The 19,736-nt window shown below is 38.5% G+C and overlaps 1 long non-coding RNA gene across 1 annotated transcript; it reads right to left on the bottom strand.

Moving 5' to 3' along the window:
• Window positions 1-808: 808 nt before the first annotated feature.
• Window positions 809-18,926, bottom strand: LOC123385045. Its single transcript, XR_006597015.1, has 3 exons — window positions 18,694-18,926; window positions 18,458-18,607; window positions 809-1,938 (listed from the first exon to the last, which is right to left on the bottom strand). It is a non-coding gene; the product is annotated as an uncharacterized LOC123385045 (long non-coding RNA).
• Between the last annotated feature and the right edge of the window lie 810 nt (window positions 18,927-19,736).

The following is a 19,736-nucleotide window of genomic DNA, read 5'->3' on the forward strand; positions in this document are numbered from 1 at the left end:
TCTCTGTTGAGTCATCTGTTTCCTTTCCTGCTGCCCTTCTTCTACCCATAAGCATGCTTGGGTATTCTCATCTTGGAAACCTTTCTCATTGCACTGTCTCCATCATTTGCCATTATCCCTCTTTTCTTCTCTTCACAAACAGATATCTTTGAAGAGTAGTCTCTACTCACTACTCTCTCAGTTCCATTTTTTCCTAACTCCTTAAATCAGGCTCCCATCCCACCAGTCTAATGGATTTGTTCTGATAAAGATTTCTGTTGAATTCTTAATTATGAAATCCAATGAATATTGTTCATTTATCATTCAGTTTTCCTCCCTGCATCACTTAAAAGGTTAACCAACCCCTTGAGATTATTTCTTGGATTTCCTGAAACTACTCCATAGTGCAGTCTCTGGAATCTAGATGAAGGTTTGCATTCTGCCTCTACCACTTACTCACTGTGAGGCTTCACACAAGATTCTTAACCTTTCAAAACCTCAGTTTCACCACTTGTAAGACAACAGTACTAACAGTATCCTCATCACAGGGCAGGTGTGAGAATAAAATAGAGAACGGTACATGCTAAGCTCTTTACCCTAGTTGGAGGCATAGTCTTCAGTCCTAGGCTCTCCTGAAATGACTTGCCCCGTAGTTTGCAATTCTGGGTCATGAAATCCCATGCATTGTTCATTCTCATCTTTTTGAACTCACAACATTCAATAATTTTGACCAATCTATCTTGAAAACGCTTGCTTCTCTTGGTTTCCTGGACACCACACTGTCATGTTTTTTTCACCTATCTCTCTGCCCCTCCTCCCCCTGTCAGTCACCTTCTCTGGTTCATCCTTTTTTATTTAGTATTTAAGTGGCTGTGGTTTCTTGAAACCCTCTTCTCATGTTTTATTCTTTCCCTGGGTCATTTTGTCCATGTCCATGGATTCAGTTCTTACCTCTGCACTGGTGACTCCTACACTAGTTTTTCTAGCTAGACTTGTCCTCTGAGCTACACAGCCAGCCATCTATCTACAAACCTACTTGTGTTCACAGGCATCCACAAACTCTGTGTGCCTCAAATGAAACTCAGGGTGTTCTCTTTCCTTACCAAACCCTGACTTCCTCGAGTTTTTTAATATTCCAGAAATCTAATATTCCAGAACCTTGAGTTTTCTAATTTTAGGCTAGGCTGAGCTCCCTATTTCACTGTTCACAGGGTTCAGTATTTCTCTGTTATACTGTTATCACAGTTAGGGTTGTATAACTAGTTATTTGGTATTTTCTACCCCAGGTAGTACAGACTCCAGGACACCTAAAGTGTCTGTCTGGTTAACAAGAAATAATCAGCATGCGGCATTTTACCTTATGGAAATAAACATTCCATGAATAGATAAAATACATCATGTGAAGAAACACTTAATGGAATTCCTGGCACATGGCCATCACTTGAAAATGTTAGCTATTATAATCTTAGCCACCAATCTGTAACTTCCCTCCTCCTCTCTATCCTTTGAAATACTGGTGTTTTCCAGGGTTTCTCTCTATCTCTCATGTCATACTTTACATATATTTTTTTAAGCAATATAATCTACTCTCTGGTTTTGTCTATTCCCTGTGAGCTGACATTTTAGTAGGGCTTTCAATTTATACTGAAAGACCAGGGAGATGCTCTTTGAAGAGTAACATTAAGGGCTGAAACTTTCAGAATAAGTATGGGCCTGACCTCCAGAGGCCAGAGGTCTGCATGACCACTATAGGAAATTAGTTCTAACAGGGTAAGTCAGCTACCAAGCATGAGGTATCTGAAACATGGCATTCCAAGTAAATTCATCACTTACTGTTGCTGTCTCTTCCTATATTGAAGACCCGTTCTCTCTGATTTGGTGAAGCAGTGTCCCTGGGCTTGATTCTGACTTCATCTTCTATTTCCATTCATGCAGGCCATTCATTCAACTGCAGTGATTCTAATATGGAATGCAAACAAAAGAGCAAGAAATTTTAAATGGTCATGTAAAGAAGTATTACTATATACCCTGAATGATATAGATCAAGGGTTGCCAACTTGTTCTGTAGAGAGGCAGAGAGTAAATTATTTTAAGCTTTCCAGGGCCTAAATACATACATACACACATACATACACAAATAAAAATGCATCGCCCAGTGGTTGACAGAAAAAAAAAGACAAGAAACTTGCAGTGATTCTTCCAGATGTTGGGAGGAAAAATTCATCTCACTCATGGTCAGTGCTATAAACAATTAAAGTGAGACACAACCATATTGTTCTGAGTTCCCAGCATTAAATCCCTTTAATTGATAGCCACACACAATACCATTTTTAACAAAGCAAAAATTATTAATAGTATTCCCTTTCACTCTCAAAATGTCTTGATTTGGATAATAAATTATATGATCACCCTCCTTACAGTTCACTCAACCTAAAGTGACAGGGTAATTGAGAGAGGGAAGGGATTCTAGTTTTGGCTTCTTGACATGCTCAAATCTAGTCTCCCTCATGAGAATCGAGGTCTTGGCATTGAGCTAAGGACACCAATCCTTGACCATGTTTTGTCACCTTGAGTGACTTCTTCAGAGCCCTTGGTCTAATTGTAGTTGCTGGCCTTAGCTGGGGCCTCCTCAGTATGCAGAGGTATTCTATATACATCAAATTCTAATATCAGTCTCAATGTCTTTCATACAGGGATGCTCTCAGTCTCCTAATGTGAATTCAAGCATCTTTCTCTGGTATTCTCAGATTCGGTATAACAGGCAGTATTACTTGGCCAAGCCTGAAAACTCCAGTTCTACCTTCTATCTTACATCAAAATGTTTCAAATGATCAAAATAGTTCACTGATAAGACTCAGCTAAGAATGAAGTTCTGTTCTGGGTGCCTGAGTGGTTCAGTTGGTTGAACATCTAGCTCTTGATTTTGGCTCAGGTTGTGATCTCATGGCTTGTGGGATTGAGCCCCACATCAGGCTCTGTGATGTCAGTGCAGAGCCTGCTTGGGATTCTCTCTCTAACCTCTCTCCTTGCCCTCCCCCCCCCTCAAAAATAGATGAATAAACATTAAAAAAAAAAAGAATGAAGAGCTGTTCAAGGTGAAATGCCAGTCATCATCACTGAGAGACTTCTAATCAGCTCATAACTTTAAAATGTCAGCTTCTTGGGGTGCCTGGGTGGCTCAGTCAGTAAAGTGTCCAACTTTGGCTCAGGTCATGATCTCGCAGTTCATGAGTTCAAGCCCCACGTCAGGCTCTGTGCTGATAGCTCAGAGCCTGGAGCCCATTTTGGATTCTGTGTCACCCTCCCTCTCTGCTCCCTGCCATGCTCTGTCTCTCTCTCCTTCAAAAATAAACAAAAATAAAATAAAATAAAATAAAATAAAATAAAATAAAATAAAATAAAATAAATAAAATGTCAGCTTCTTGAGCTTATGCACACATACACACGTTATTCACACACACATTCATTTATATAAGCATAAAAGTATGGAAGGTTATTCATCAAGTGATAATTATGAAAGCTGTTTGTTTTCAAGCCAAACTGAAGAATAAAAAAAAACATAAAAATCATCCTGGTTACATTGTCATCAACAAGCATATTTTGAGTACCAGCTGTGTGCCAAGCACCATGTAACTACCTTTTGAAATAACATAAGCAATAAAATGTTATAATCTGAAAAAAGTTTATTTTTTTCTGTACTTTGTAGATCTCTGACCAAATTAACTGCACATTTATCCTTCTCCCATAGAACATCATACTCCCTTTCAGTATAGCATGCATCATCCTATATGACAGCTATCTGCTTCCATTTTTACTGCCTCTGTCAAATTGTGATCTCCTTGAGGGGAAACTCCATCTTTTCATCTTTATAATGCCAACTACTGGCCCAGTGCCTGGCTTATAATAGGTATGCTAATTTTTTTTCTCTTGATGCTAGTTTTTTTTTTTTTTTAACTTTTCCTTATATAAGTCAATTTAGAACTAAAATAATTGAGTGGAGTTGAAATCTGTGTAAAATGACTTCAATAGCAGGCAAAGAAAAAAGATAGTTACAGAAATACTTTCCTAAGTGAACTGAGTTGAAAATAAACTTGCAGACCATAGTGTGAAACTGGCTTTAGAGAACGATGTGTAGTTTCAGAATGATTATTGGTTCCAGCCAACTTATCAGTTGGCATATGATTAAGTTTATTTTGAATTAAGAACAATATCTTATCAGATCGGTTTAGTCCATCTACATAGTACCTTAAAGTAGGTGTTAAATAATGCTCATAGAATGAATGGGTCTACATTTATCATAGAATTTGCATTAAATGTTTTACCGGAAGTAGTATTTGTTTCGATGTTTAATATTTACTTAATACTAAGGGAAGCCATTACTGATTATAAAAAAAGCATATGCTTAGGAGTTAGTATTTCCTTATTAGTAGAGTAATTATTAAGTGCTCAAAAAATATTTGGCAAAATAATAAAATCAAATGACCATAGTCTTCCTCTATGACTGGTTTAGCAAAACTGAGCATCTTTCCTACTGTCATTTCTTTCTTTCTTTTTTTTAATGTTTTATTTATTTTTGACATAGAGACAGAGCATGAGCGGGGGAGGGGCAGAGAGAGAGGGAGACACAGAATCCAAAGCAGGCTCCAGGCTCCGAGCTGTGTGTCGGCACAGAGCCTGACATGGGGCTCGAACTCACAGACCGTGAGATCATGACCTGAGCTGAAGACAGACGCTCAACCGACTGAGCCACCCAGCTGCCCCTCCTACTGTCATTTCTTGTTCTATGTCTATTGTAGTTCTTAGTTTTATGTTTTTATTACTTATATTTATTTACTTACCGGTTTTACTCAATAGAGAATCGTTAAGCAGCCAGTGTTAGGCAGCCTGGGATTGTGCCATGGCCACATCCTGTCTCTATGCCCTTTGATTCATTGCTCAACTTCTGAGCATCTCAGTTTCCTCACCTATAGTGGAAAAGATAATACCTTTCCTCACAGGAGTGTTGTAAAGATCAAATGGTATAGTGTTTGAATAAGATACTTCTTTCCACCTCGTTTTCCAGGTATTTGGAGTCATCGCTTCCATTAATAATCAAATAAAAAACCCTCAGACTTGTATCAGATAAAGTGGGAAACCCAATGTCTTCCTGATATTTCTGTGGATTCTTAAAGTTTTGGGAGGAGCTTAGATTCTTCTTCTGTCTGATAATTGAAATCTCTGCACCAAGCTTTAACTTTAGCTACTCTTCCTTCTCTACCCTTGTTCCCAAAGTTGCTGTGTTTTCCCCCTCTAGTATAAACATCCCCCCTTTCCTCCAAAGCACCATTCACACATCGGTGTTATGAATAACAGATTAGCAATTGTTTTGCTGGTGGTTTTGGGGTTATGGGGCTGGAGTGTTAATCGCCATGTAGAACAGGAAACAGCAAATTTAGTCTCAGTCCTCACTTCCTAGGCATTCATCACTTTGCCCACCCTACAGAGTTTCTGATAACTTGTGCATGCCTCTCTTTGATCTTCCACTAACTTCACTGTCAGAAGTGGTGTGTGTGTTAGTGTGCGCACGTGTGCATGCATGTGCCCTGGAGTGCAATGGAAGGAATGAATGACTTGTAATCGTTGAATGGTCTCCACCTTGGTATTTAACTGTGGTTTGCATGACTTCAAATGCAAATCATTCTTCTTGGATGTGTATTCTTATATATTGTCTCTTTAATCCTCCTAGGTATTCTGTGACTTCTTGATGTCTGTTTACAAAAATACTTTACTGAAGTGTAATTTATATTCAGTTCAATTTACACATTTAAGTTCACAGTTGATGAGTTTGACAACTATATTCCTTTGTGTAGAGATCACCACTGTCAAAATATAGAACAGCTCTGTCACTCCTAGAAGTTCCCTAGTGCCCCTTTGCAGACAGCCCTAACCCTAGGTGACCACCAATCTGCTTTCTGTCATTATAGATTAGATTTCCTTTTTCTAGATATTTATGTGAATGGATTGTTCTGTCTTCTTTCTCCCATCATATTGTTTTTTATATTAATTCATGCTGTTGCATGTATCAGGAGATCATTCATTACATACATTACATTGCATGTATATACTAAGTTTTTATACTATTCATTCACTTGCTGATGGACATTTGAGTTGTTTTCAGTTTGGGACTATTAGGAACAAAGCTGTTATGAACATAAATGTACAAGTCTTTGCATAGTGTTACATTCTATTTCTGTCTGTTAAAACTCGAGGAGTAGAATTACTGAGCCATATGATAAGTATATATTAAACTTTATGAGAAACTGATGAACAATTTTTTATAATGGTGGTACCATTTTAAATCCCCACTAATGATATATGGGAGTACTGATTGTTCTATATCATCAACAAATCCCTGATATTGTTAGGTTTTCAAACTTTATACATTCCAGTGGGTGTGCAGTGGTATCCCATTTCAGAGTTTTAATTTGCCTTACCCTGACAACCAATGATGTTGAGCACCTTTTCATATGGTCATTGGCAGCTCATGTCTTTTGGGGGGTGAAGACTACAAAATTTCTATAAATACCATTTGGGTCCTTTATATATCTTCTGTACTTGTCCTTATCATATTTATGCTTCCCTTTATCTTCTTGAACATATGGAACATATTTAAAATAGCTGCTAAAATGTCCTTGTCTTCTAATTCCACTAACTCTGTTACTTCTGGATTTGTTTCTATTGATTGGTCTTTTTCTTGCTTTTGGGTCATATTTTCCAGTTTCTTTTCATGCCTGTTAATTTTTGTTTTGATTCCAGCTGGTATGAATTTTATGTTGTTTATTGCTGGATTTTGTTGTATTCTTTTAAATATTTTTGGGCTTTATTCTGGCAGGCAAGTAAGCTACTTGGAGTCTGTTTGACCTAGTTGAGGCTTGCATTTAAGCTTTGTTTGGGCATGTCTGGAGTAGTCTTTAGGCTAAGGGTAATGAAGTATACTTCTGAGGACTCTATCTACCATCTCCTAGATTGTGAAATCTTTTCAATGTAACTTGTGGGACAGAAACTCTTTGTAGTGCTGAATGAACTCTGTGAATTGTTTGGTGCACTGCTGTTTGATGTTTCTTAATCCCACCTTATGGAGTATGAACCCTTGCAAGCTCAGATTGGTATTGAGTGAAAGATTCAAGAAGAACTGTCTCCTCTCAGGTTTTCTGCCCCACAAATTCTAGATGCTTTCACCTTCCCCTATTGTGCTGTCTCCTCAACTCAGTGAGAGGACAGTGCTCTGTGCTCCCTCTCCCTGCCTGTTTTCCAGGCAAGAAACTAGGGTTTATCATTCATTTTCCTATTATGAGAGACCACAGCCCTGTACTATCTGCTGTCCGATATCTGAAAGCAGTTGTTGATATGTTTTGTCTGGTTTTCTACTTGTATAGTGTGGGAGGATAAATCCAGTCACGATTACTTCTTCATGGCTCAAAACAGAGGTTCATATACTCGTATCATTTAAAAATTTGATGGCTGTAATAGGATTAAGAACGTTTAATTTGCTGATTAACAAAAGGAAAATTTAGACTCGCCCACATTTCATAGAAGAAAAGCTATTTAACAGTAAAAATTTAAGAAATATCTACTCTCAGTATATAGGATAATTCCTTCTATTAAATAAATGTAGTTCATGAAAATTTTACATTATTCATTTTCTCCTTGTCACATATGAGTAGAGTTTACTTATGAACCAGCTTTAATCTGTTGGGTTTTGGTCAGGAGCCACTGATCCAGGCCATGCCTTCCTTTTCCTATTTAACAGAAAAAGCACTGAGATTCAGATAAATTAATGAGAAAGTGATAAATGGTTAGCAACATGGCCAAAGCAAAAACTTGGATCTCTTGACTCCTGGTGCAGTCCTACATCACAATGAGGTTTTCCATGTGTGTGAACACAGTCAGCCGAGCTACTGGACACTACCTTCTCATGCAAGTGTTGAATCTCACAAAGTTACTTTGGCCCTTTGTCACTAGTCTCTAATCTGAGTGAAGTACAATTACTTTGATGAAAATGCTAACATTAGCTTTAAGAAATTAGGAACTAAGCTCAGTGTAGCACTTAAAATAAGAAAAAATCAAATCTGTTCATGTGACTTTTGCAAGAGAGAGAGATGCTCACCAAAGCTTCCATCTACTCGTTAACATTTACCATCCCCCTGCATTAGGCAGGTCACATAGCCAATCCTGGCCAATTGACTGTGGGCAGAATGACATGTGTTGGTTTTATGCAGAAGTATAGGAAACCTGGAGTTGGACTCACCAAATGCCTTTCCTCTGCTGTGAGGACTGTGGTGTTGGCACATCCCCAATGGTAAAGCTATAAAACAGTTTTTCTTTTAGCCTTGATTTTTGAGTGACTCTGTGGACAAGAGTCCCCACCAACTCACAGTGGACATATAGCATGAATTATAAATATACCTGTTTTTTTTTTTCTTTAAGCCACTGGGATTTGGGAGTTACCGTAGCATAATTCAGTCTGTGCTACATTCTCATTGCTTAAAGGATGTCATCCTGAATTACTGATGAAGCAGGGAATGATTCTGAACATACCTGTCACTCTCCATCTTTATCACAGTTCAGTCACATGGATTTTTATCTGTTAAATGTTCTTTTCTCCTTAAGCTGCTGCATATCTTGGCAGCTTTGAGGGTAACTGAGTGTCATCATTTGTACACTGATAGTCACTGTGATTTTGCTAATGGATTGAGGTAATTATAGCATGTCAGCATATATTGGGTGAAATTTTTATCAAATTATATATTTTTCTTAACTGCTATAGAAGTGGCTTTGTGAGGCCATGAACTTACACAAATAGTTCATAGGGGTGGATGGGAAACACAGTATAACATGCATTTTTAATGAATAAAGCCAATTTGAGATAGTTTAAAATATCAACAACATTAAGAGAAATAATATATTGGGAAGATATTTTTCTATCTCACAGAACCCCAAGAACATCTGAGCCTCTGGCCTACTGGAGCAGGAATTGAAAAGATAAATCTTGAATCCAGGCAACACTCTTTCTCTTCAGTCTCTGGTCTCTGATCTGCTCATCATTCTGCTTTATTCTTTTCTATTAACTGGAATTATCTGCTTCTTTGTGTGCATGGGGGTAGATGGCTACACCCCAGTCTCAAGTTTGCATTATCTTGGTTCTAATCATATGGTGGAAGTTAATTAACTGTATCTGAGCCTTTATTCCAAACTCCTAAGAAAAGTATAATTGGCCAACATAGGGTCAGAAGAGTGTGTGTGTGTGTGTGTGTAGTGGATTTCTTAAAGAAATCAAATCATTGTGAAGTGAGCAGAGACCCTGAAGTTATTTTCAGCCATTTGAGATATGAGAAACAGTCTCAACAGCAGATCACGGAGTTGGGGCACCTGGATGGCTCAGTCAGTTGAGCATCCAACTCTTGATTTTGGCTCAGGTCATGATCTCATGGTTCATGGGTTCGAGCCCTGTGTTGGGCTCTGCACTAGGAGTGCAGAATCTGCTTGAGATTCTGTCTTTCTCTCTACCCTTCCCCTTCTCTCTCTCTCTCTCTCTCTCTCTCAAAACAAATAAACTTAAAAAAGAAAAAGAGCAAATCAAAGAGTTGATAGGTAAAATTCACCAAAGCTTATCTAGAAAAAATGAAAAATCTTTTTTTTAATTTTTTTTAACGTTTATTTATTTTTGAGACAGAGAGAGACAGAGCATGAATGGGGGAGGGTCAGAGAGACGGAGACACAGAATCCGGAGCAGGCTCCGGGCTCTGAGCTGTCAGCACAGATTCCAATGCGGGGCTCGAACTCACGGACCGTGAGATCCGTGAGCAAAATTAAAGAGCAAATCAAAGAGTTGATAGGTAAAATTCACCAAAGCTTATCTAGAAAAAATGAAAAATCTTAAAACCAGGAATAGTTTAAGAATCAAGAGAATTGAATTATTGATTATTAAATATAGGAGGAGCAGAGGGTGAGATACATGATAAATTTTGCTTATAGAGGCTTATTTTGATTAGCTAAATGTTTATTAATTTAATGAGCTAGAGTAAACAAAATGCATGTCACAGAGAAAGCATTCCTTAGTTTTACTCTTCCTCTCACACTCTAACTTGGCTAGTCTTTTTTACAAATTTTTAAATTAATTTTTAATGTTCTTATTTATTTTTGAGACAGAGACAGAGCATGAGCAGGGGAGGGGCGGAGAGAGGGGGAGACACAGAATCTGAAGCGGGCTCCAGGCTGGGCTCAAACTCATGGAGTGTAAGATCATGACCCTAGCTGAAGTCGGATGCTCAACTGACTGAGCCACCCAGGTGCCCCCTAATTTGGCTAGTCTTAAGGGAAATATATAAATGGTATAAGGGTTATTGGTTATATGGATAGTAAAAAAAACAATAAAAATAAAATAAAAAAAAAAAAAAGGAGAGAATTAAAAGGCTTCAGAGTTTCCAAGAAAGGAATTCAAGGAATCTCAAAGGCAGCAAGAGTGTTGTGAAGCTGAAGATAAGCCTGACATCTTGGCCAGAGGGCTGCAAAATGGGCACAGACCCTGAAGGATAAAATGCTGGGATACGGGAAGAAAAGACTTCATTTCTATTTATACTTACTCTCTACCTAAAAATTTAGAAATAAATGAAGCTTTGCTGATATGTAGATAAAAATTGATAGCCTAACCTGTATTTCATGTTAGACTTGAGGTACCATGTCTGACACATGAGGGAGAAGGCAATATGCGTCATGGTTAGGATCACAGACTCTGAAACCTCATGTCTAGGTTTTGGTCCCACCTATTAGACTGACTATTTATGTGACCTTACATGAATTCTGTAACTCTGTGTTTCTTTTGCCTCACCTATAAAAGAGGAATAAAAATAATAGTATTTGATTCATAGAATTGTTCTGAGAGTAAATGAGCTGATCCATGTAAAGTACAGTAAAACCTTGGTTTGCAAGCATAATTTGTTCCAGAAACATGCTTATAATCCAAAGCACTGGTATATCAAAGCAAATTTCCCCATAAGAAATAATGGAAACTCAGGTGATTCGTTCTACAACCCAAAAATACTCATATAAAAATGATTCCAATACTGTAATATAATATTAAATAGTAAAGAAAATACAAAATATAAAGAAAAATAAACTAACCTGCATTTATCTTTGAAAACTTTTGTGGCTAGTATGACGGAGACAAGAGAGAGGAGGGTTCTTGTGTAGGACGACTTTCACTATCACTAACGGATGTGGACTACAGTACAGTATTAATAAATTTGTCATATACGGTATTTAATGTACCTGGCAATAAAACAGCTGAGGAAAGGGTCTCTATATGTGGGCAGCCTGACCTAGAATGAAGCAAAGCAGTCCTGAGCTTACTCTTGTATGAAAAAGCAAAGGAGTATTCATAGGTGCTTTGAAGTGACAAAAAACACACGAGTGACAGTTGTGGGCACCTTCCAACACTTGGAAAAATCACTGATTTCTGCCAAACTCTGTAGCCTGAGCCCGAGCAGCCAAGCATGGGAGATGATCACCTACAATCCTGCAGCAAGGTTGAGAGAGAAAAAGAGAGAGAGAAGAACCATTGGCTCAGCTGTGATCATGTCACATTCGGCATCACGCATTATTCCTATTGCAAGACATGGCTCATTTATCGAGTTAAAATTTATTAGAAATGTTTGCTGATCTTGCAGAACACTTGCAGAACAAGTTACTCTCAATCCAAGGTTTTACTGTACTTGGAAAAGTCGCTGATACATATAAGCATTATGTGAGTGTTAGAAACAAGTTTGATCCTGAGAGAAGTAGGCAAGTTAAGCAGCACAGAGGAGCTGATGGTGGTGCCTTCCCTCATTTGTTCACTTTCAGCATTATGTAATATATTGCCATTCAGATGCACTTCCTTTAATGGAATAATACGGATTACATCATTTAGTTTCAGTGAGGACAGAAAGGATTTTTAGTACCATTAATATGTAGAAATAAGCAACACATTATTTTTTTCACGTAAACTTAGGATAAGAACTCTTGATTTTGGCTCTTAATGATTTTTCTAAATTCTTTTCTTTTTCTATTTGTTATTCATATTCTCTTTATTTGAGGTATATTTTAAGGCATTTCACCTAATGCAAGGAAACTGGAAAAGAATGCAATCACATTAATCTCTGCATCAGACTGATTATATCAGGCATCAGCACTATGATGGAATCTTTAATTTGGTGCCTTGAAAGATGAAAACAGACCTCAAAGATAGAACGTGTGCACATAATTGTAATTAGTAGGAGGGCCGGAATGGGTTGGATTGTTCAGAGTTTGTTCTGTCTGGTTGGGAACCAGAGCAGGTAATTCCCAGTCAAGTAAGGGGAACCAGTGCGTGCTAAACCCCCTGGGTGCCTGTGCCATTGTGGCACAAAACATTTCATGTTTTGCAGAAAAGGCAAAAACTCAGTAGAACTGATATTGAGAATTTGGAAAATGGTAGAAACTGTTTTTTACATGGTTTCCTAAGATTAAGTAAGGATCAGGAAGCAATCCTGAGTTGTTGTCCTTGTGTGGCCCCTTCTTTCTTCTCTCTTCTTTCCGTTATGTGTGGAAAACCAGAATTTGATTTCTTGGGAAGAATAGCCAAATTGAAGGATGTACTCAAATGTTGTAATGGTCAATTTTGTGTGTCAACTTGACTGAGCCACAGGGTTCCCAGATATTTGGTCAAACATTATTCTGAGTATGTCCAAGAGGGTGTTTTTGATGAGATTAACAGCTGAATCAGTAGACTGAATAAAGCAGATTGCCTTCCCTAGTGTGGGTGGCCCTCATCCAATCTGAAGGCCTGAATAGAACAAAAAGATTGGTCTTCCCAAGAATAACATGGAACTCCTCCTGCCTGACTGTTGAGCTGGGACATTAGTCTTTTTCCTACCTTTGAACTTAAATTGAAAAATAAGCTCTTGTTGGGTCTCAAGTCTGCCAGCTTTCAGACTGGAACCAACGCCATCAGCTATCTTGGGTCTGTAGCTGACTGCAGGTCCTGAGGCCTCTTAGCCTCCTTAATTATGTGATTCAATTGCTTATAATAAGCCTCTTCATATAATAAAACATGTATATATAATATATATGTATATATTCTATTGGTTTTGTTTCTATTAAAAGCTCTAACTAAAACAAATGTCAATAGCATTAAGAATGATTATTCTAAAAAAAATAATTATTTTCATTCTAATACATTCTGGTAGTATTAGAATGAATAAAAATGGCCCACATACTGGCTTAGGCAAGATATACTTAAGAAACTTAATTTAGTGTAGAGATCTGAAAAACAAACAAAAATAGGTCTGAATCAAGAATACAAGGCATTCCAAAATACTACTTTTTATGCTAAATAACACATCTTGGTGTGAAAAACAGCATATGACTGCTTAAATTATTATCTATTATATTGATAAATAGAGGAAAGAAATGTAAGTCAAGCTTAAACGGAATCTGTATGTATATAAAAAGTGAATAACTTCATCTTGTAATAAGACAGACTACTCTTCAGAATCACACCTTATATTTTTAATGCATTTTATGGAGTTGAACATTAAGAATATTATTGAGTATTTTTTATTTGGCTTTGTCCTTTAACCATTAATTAATATGGATTTCAGTATTCATTTAATGGTATGGCACTGTGATTTGGCAGTGCAGGAAATAAACATTATAGCATGGCTGTTATTATTCCCTAGGCAGCCATGAAACCAAATAAAGCAAAGATGAGACCCAGTGTTTTGAATTTTACCTCTTTTCCTTTGTGCAAAATGGTCTGGGTTTAGTTAAAAAATGTTCCCCTGAAACCTCAGAAAATGTTTGCTTGGACTGAACCTCAAGAACGTTTAGAGTTAGAGAGAGAGGGAAAAAGATGCATTTTAATAATTTGAGTGAAAAAAAGCACAGATTTAATAACTCACAAATGGGGCATACTGCACTTTTTCTGTTACTGTGGCCTTTGAAATAATTTGGGTAGGTGCCTTGATAAGCAACCAGACAATAGTATTAGCGAAATTGATCATGTGGGCACTAAACCCAACTCCAACTTTACCAGTACTTGCCTGGGCTCTTCCACCATCTCAGGTATGCTTGCAATAGCTGGAGATTCTGGGATCGATTTCCTATGCTTCACATAGCCAAAAGCCAAATAGTGTTTGTATTTCATCCCCAGCTTTACCACAAGTCCAAGCTCTTGCCAAATATCCCAATACCGAATCCAGAGTATATTCCTTATGGACTTTCTTTCTCATAAGGTGTTATTTATGTGACTGTCTTGGGGTTGGATAACATGACTTTTAATTTAACCAAAAGGCAATAGCAATGCACTAGATGCTACTTGTGAGACAGTGTCTATATGAGAACAGTGGTCTCTTGAGGAAGCATTAGACATGCATGTGTAGGAATAGGCTGCCTGACAATAAAATTGTTATTCCTAACAATCAAGTCAGACTTCTTGGCAAACGAGTTCTGGGTAATATGTAGCTTACAATGTCTTTTTACTTACAGATTGGCAGCGTCCAGCTGATCTGATTGCTGATACATTACATTCCTCTTGAATAATAAGGAAAATAAATCCAGAGAAGTGGAGTGTGGGGGAGATTGTTGCTATTTTCCCCAAATAGGTAACTACAAAGTGCCAGTGCCAGTGGAAATGCACAGCCCTGAGAGCTACTCTGGTTTCTTGGTGGGGGCTAAGAGAGGAAGGTCAGCTGATATACTTTAAGTCAAAGACTGAAGTGTTTCATAGAGTTAATCTGACCCTCGCGGGGAAGGAAAAAACTAGGGCTTGCAATTTCATTTGTTGCAGAATTTCTGCCCTGTTTTTAAAGACATCATGATAATTATATGGAACAAGGAATAATTAAAATCATGGGTAAAACAGTGAATACATCAAGTAATTTTCCCCAGCTTCTTCCTTCCTCTTTTACAAAGCTCTCCTCTTCTTTCTTGTTACCCAGAGGCTTTGTCCTTCATCATAATTACTCTTTCTGTGTCATTTCCCCTGAGGCTCTTCCAGAATCTAATGATAAAACTAAAAATTCTATTTTGGTGAAAGTGTCAGTGATCAATTATTATTCAATGTGTTGCCCTTCCTAGGTAATATCTGCAATTTAAGCAATAGTTTTCTGCATCCCTATCCCTGAGGGATGAGCTGAGCAGTTTGAGCTCGTTTGTAGTGTTATTCTAAATACAACACCTTGATCCTGAAAAGCAGACAGATTAAAATATTCTTCTGGGTCTTAGAATTCAACACATATTTAATAAAACCTACTATTTGCCAGAGACTATTCTAGTCATACAAAAACAAAGGTGAGTAAAATACAACCCTTGCCCTCAGTGAGCCCCTGAAGATTTTACTGGAAAGAAATGTTATAGTCTTCTGTGCATGGTCTTAGAGTCCCCAAGTTGGGAGGAAGTCATTAGCGGTAAGAAGATGAAGCATCTAAGTTAGAGGTAAGAGTTATGAAATGGTGTGGGACATGCTAATCACTCCTGTGTTTACTATTGCACCCTACACTTCATCCTCCACGTTATACTGGGGGGGGGGGGGTCTTTGCTTAGGGAACAAATGTTACTTTGGTCCACACTTTTGGTACTTGCAGTCAAACAGCCAATCTGACAGTTCAAACCTTGGCTATACAACTGACCGACTATAATCTTGAGCACGTTTATGTACCTCCTCAAGCCTCAATTTCCTCATCTGTGAAAATGAGGAAATGAAAACCTCTAAATTGCTTATTTTGAGGGGAGGATTTAATTGGATAATTCATGCAAAGCACTTAGTACAGTTCCTGGCACAAAATAAGCTCTCAAAGAATGTTGGCAAATATAATATAAATAAAAATTGATGTACCACGTGGCTCAATCTTCACCTGGAATTAAATCAAAGGCAATAGAAATCCAACTCCGGAAGCCTTGATGAATAATGTAGGAATTTGGTGTCGTTTTCTGAAAGAAGCAGTCCCAGAGATTTTAGAGGGTCTAACACATAAAGAAGCTTCTAAGAAATACTCTAGAGTATTTCCAGTCATTTGTTCCATTGTCTTTCTAAATTCCATGCCATTTGTGACAGCTGCTAAGAACCTCTCTCGCTCTCTCAGCTAAATTTGTCTCCTCATTAGCTTCCCCAGCCCCCTTCCCTAAAGAGCCAACTCACTGGTCATGTGAGCATGTTCATGCTCACACTTCCCATGCTCAGGCACTGCCCGCACCCCAAAATGTGACCATCTCTACTAGGTACAGCCTCTGAGAAGCTTAGGTTTTCTCTCATTTAGATTTATTTTCTGAAAAGTGTTATTTCCCTTGAAATTGTGATGAATGAAATGTGACATCTTACTGAATAGTAGTAATAACATTATTATTAAGTGAATAATCAATGCATGACTCTGCCATTGTGGCGAAAGGAGCCCTAGACAATATGTAAATGAATGGGTTATGGCTGTGTCCAAAAAAAAGCAGGTGGATTCTAATTTGCTGACCCCTGATATAGCCATCATAGGGACTTTGGCTTTTACTCCGAGGACAAAAGATTCTATTAGAGGTTTCAGGGCAGAAAGGTGACATAATCTTACATTTGAAAAGGATCCTTCTGAGTCTGTGTTGACAATCGACTGTAGTAAACAAAGATAGGAGGGGGAGAACAGGTGAGGGATTATTGCAACAGAGAATGATAGCATGAAAGTGAGAAACAATGGGATTCTGGAGGCATTCTGAAGATAAACATTTACAGGATTTATTTATGGTTTGCATGCGGGATTATAAGCAGTAAAAGTCTGGGAGTGGGAGGGCCAGTTACAAAGCAGTTAGGTATTCCAGATGAGGGGTGATGCAGGCCTGAACTAAGGTGTGGCTTATGGGTTTTATGCAAAAAGCTGGCCATGTGTAGTTCTTAAAGGGTGTGTGTACAGCAGGGAGATAGTGCCTGCTACTTTTTTTACATGGCAAATCTATTGATCTGTCTCATTTCATACCTAAGCTTTCTCTTGAGCTTCTAAGGTGCCTTGAAGAAACTAAAGAGAGAATGTGAGGAGTTGCTAGTAACATCCCTCCTGCCTCTGTGCCTGCAAATTCTGGTCGGAGTGAAGACTATCTTCTTAGCCTGTAGGGGGTGGTGGTTGCCTGCCTAATAAAAAGGGAGTAAGCTGATGTTGACTTGGTTTCTTGTCTTTATGCCAATTTAGTATATGGAGATCTGAACCTAAGTTACATTCCTAAGGTATTATCTAAATATTTTACCAAATTTATGATCCTTTGATTATATAAGTCACCGTTATTTTTTCCCCACTACAAAAGAAACAAAAAAAAAAACACTGCTAATTGAAACACAATGCTTCCGATCACCTCGGTTGTGAGACACATCCTGATTTTAGAGCTGTCAAAAGGTTAAAAGTATGAATCTTAAAAATCAATGAAATACAGCATGCTAAAAAACAACAATGACGACAACAACAACAACAACAAAACAACAACCATGTAAGCTGGCAACCAAATAAAAATAAGGGACTTCTGTACTGAATGCCTATATTACATCAGAGTGCCCTTCAGAAACTCCAGTATTCACCATATATGCATTTTCAAAATAACTGGGATAACTTATGAAGCCTCTTTAAATGATATCTTAGTGGATATCTTGTTAAAATGTATTATGCATTTCAACTAACCCTACTGCTTTATCTTAAAATGGGCATACTGAATAACATTCCATCTTTTTATCAGTGGCTTAAAGTCATGATTATGAATAACATTGGTTTCCGAGACACCACTCTCTTTGCTTTACTCCTAGGTTAGTGGCTTTTCTTGTCTCCTCTCAGGGTTCACTGTCATTTCGCCAAGGCCCTAAACTTTCAGGTGCCCCAGGCTCAGTCCTTCTGTGTCATCTTCTCCTCGTGCTCAGGTAAGCTCCCTAACTTCATGGGTTTTAAATACCTTGAACACCACCAGCCAGAACCTCCCTCTGAACTTCTCTCTTACATCCAGTTATACAGTTGTCTCCTTCACTTGGATACCTGATGAACACCTCTTACCTGACCTCTCCAACTGAGCCCCTCATTTTCCTTCTAAAAGCTTTTCCTCCCCAAATCAGTTTTGTTTCAGCAATGACATTTCCATTCTTCCAGTTGTGCAGGCCAAAACATCTGGAGTCATCTTTGACACCACTGTGTTTCTCACCCCTCATATCCAAGCCATCAGTAAGTTCTTTCCATCTTATCTGCAAAATATATTCAGAACCCCACCGCTTCTCACCCCCTCCACCAGGACCATCATTCTCTCTTAGCTGGAGCTCAACAACCTCTCCCTGCTGCCATCCTTGCCTCCCTAGAACCCATTCTCGACATTTTTATATGGATCCTTTAAGAATGTCATCTGATTATGCCACCTTTGTCGTCAAAACCCTGCAATGGCTTTACAACTGTTGCAGAGTAAAATCCAAAGTCCTTACCATGATCTACAAGGTTCTGCATGGCCTTGGTCTCTGCCTCCTCTCTGGCTTCATCTTCAGTCTCTCTTCCATGGGCTTCTTCTGCGTGCTTAACACAGGGTCTCTCAGTCTTAGCACTGTTAGCATATGCTTTGTTCTGGAGGGGTTGTCCTGTACATTATAAGATGTTTGCTAGCATCCCGGCCTCTATTCAGTAGATGACAGCAATACCCCTGCATTGTGACAAGAGAAAATACCTGCAGACGTTGCTGAAGGTCCTCCAGGGGTTGGCGTGGGGTGGGGGATGGATCCTGATGGAGAACCACTGCTCTAACAAAACAAAGCTCAAATGCGCTTCTTCCTCTCTTCCTCAAGACCTTCGCATTGTCTGTTCTCTCTGCCTTCTTCCAGATACCACACAGTGTGCTCCCCTACTTGGCCAGGTCTCCGTTTCAAATACCATGTTAACATAAACTAGCCATCCCACTCTCATTCCTTGCCAAGCTTACATGCTTTATTCTCTTCTGTTCCATTTACTGTTGCCTTATTTTAGCCACTTACTCTATCCAGGTGTTTCCTTTAACGTGAAAGGAGCACAATTAGGGTAAAACTCTTGTCCTCTCTGTTCGCTCCACCCCAGGGAAGTGGGAGGATTTACCTGATTGGCATATTTGGTAAGAACAAACTGGGCGTTTGGGGCTCAGTTCCCATTTTCTTTTTGTGTTGGAGGTGTGTTTCTCCCCAAGAGCAAGTGAGGGAATCTGCTGTGTTTAACGCTGTCTGCGACTGCATGGGTAAGTTTGCCTCAATCTGAGGTTCCATAACTTTTTCGACTTTTTAGCCACACCCTCTTATTTAGCCTTTATCAGTAACAAAGGTGCTATTTCTAGCTCTATATACTTTGTCATCACATATCTTAATTTGTTCGGAATTTAGGGGAAAAGGAGTGATATTTATCAGACACTTTGAGACTCTAATATCTGAGGCATCGAGAAATAAAGGGGGGCACCTGGGTGGTTCAGTTGTCTAAGCATCTGACTCTTGATTTTGGTTCAGGTCATGAGCTCATGGTTTGTGAGTTTGAGCCCCACATTGGGCTCTGTGCAGATCGTGTGGAGCCTGTTTAGGATTCTCTCTCTCTCTTTCTCAAAAGTAAATAAATAAACTTTAAAGAAAAAGAGAGAGACATAAAGAAAGGACTGGAAGCTGGGGGAAGCACCATAACATGTAAACAACAAGATTCTGGTGTGATCAAAGTAGTATGTAGCTTTCATTGGGGATTTTGTTGTGTGGATAGGGT

The sequence above is a fragment of the Felis catus genome, chromosome B1, assembly GCF_018350175.1.
Source record: "Felis catus isolate Fca126 chromosome B1, F.catus_Fca126_mat1.0, whole genome shotgun sequence".
In the NCBI taxonomy this organism is placed as follows: Eukaryota; Metazoa; Chordata; class Mammalia; order Carnivora; family Felidae; genus Felis; species Felis catus.